This window comes from Tupaia chinensis, unplaced genomic scaffold (assembly GCF_000334495.1).
Source record: "Tupaia chinensis unplaced genomic scaffold, TupChi_1.0 Scaffold000248_1, whole genome shotgun sequence".
In the NCBI taxonomy this organism is placed as follows: Eukaryota; Metazoa; Chordata; class Mammalia; order Scandentia; family Tupaiidae; genus Tupaia; species Tupaia belangeri.
The window spans coordinates 4,719,391-4,720,783 of record NW_006159726.1 but is presented as its reverse complement, the minus strand read 5'-3'; positions in this window follow the sequence as shown (position 1 = coordinate 4,720,783).

The following is a 1,393-nucleotide window of genomic DNA, read 5'->3' as shown; positions in this document are numbered from 1 at the left end:
TCTCTCTCTCTCTCTGTCTTTCTGGCAAGCACATGCGCCCTATAGCAAAAACCTCTCAAAAAAACCAAAAAGACAAAAATACAAAAACAAACAAACAAACAAACAAAAACAAAAAAAAAACAAACCCAACTGGTATTCAGCAGAGGATACCAAGGGGTGGTCTTTTGGCAAAAATAAACTCACATGAACGGTGTAAAGATTGTTCAACTGCATTCTGAACACGGGCGAAAGGATATTTATAAAGTGAGCAAAATCCAGGATAAACAAACACACATGTGCCTATCAACCCAGTTTGAAAAACAGAACTGAGGGGACTGGATGGTTCCAGATTTGCACCTGGAGAGCTCTCTGATCACATCGGGCACGTGGGTGCTGATCGGCTGGGGGTGGCCAAGGGTGGGAGTGGAAGATCCTCTAGGGGGTGCTGTCTCTCTTGCTCATGGAAGAAATCCATACGAAATCTTTAAAAAAAAATTTTTTTTTAAAGATTTTTGCCATAGGGCCTGTGTTCACTGGAGAGTAACAGAGAGAGGGAAAGTGTGAAATCATTTCCCAGGGGGGATATAGCCATGCTTGCAATCCCTTCTCCATTCTCCCCTCGGTATTTGGGGTTCACACACATGCCTGTTGTGTGTGTGCGTGTGTGTGTGTGTTTTCCCTATAGGGCATGTGTGCTCGCCTGAAAGACAGAGAGACAGAAAGCGAGACATCACCCCCTAGGGAGGAGGGCCACTCCGCAATCTCCTCCATTCTCCTCTCGGGATCTTGGGCACGCACGCACACACGTCTGGCGCGAGGTTAAGCCACCAGGTCTGGGACTCAAACCACGGTTGACTATATGGGAGTCCAGCGACATAGCCATTACGCTAACTGCTGGTGTGTTTTTCAAGCTGCTGGGTCAGCCAGTAGGATCCAGTGTTTTAACCACGCCACCTGCTGGCACATGAATATATAAAAGTAAAAAAAAAAAAAAAAAGGAAAAGAAAAAAATATAAAAAAAGAAAGAAAAAGGACTACCCTGTGTGTGTGTGGCCCGGTGGTTAAGAGAGTTGGATCCCACATGACCAACCATGCAGTTTGAGTCTTGGACCTGATGGCTTGAACAACACACTTGACAACACACTTGACATGTGTGTGCACATGCCTAAAATCCTGAAAGGAGGGAGAAATGGAGCGGAAGGGACGGTGGCATGAGCACACCCCATGGAAAGTGGTTTCTCTCCCTCTATCTCTGTTGAGTGCATGTGCCCTCTGGCAAATTACAAAAAAAAAAAAAAAAAAAAAAGAAAGAAAAAAGAGAGAAAAGAAAAAACAAGAACAGGGGCTAGCAAGCAGGTGGCGTAGTGATTAAGGTGCTGAACTTCCACATAGTCAACTGCAGTTCGAGTTCTAG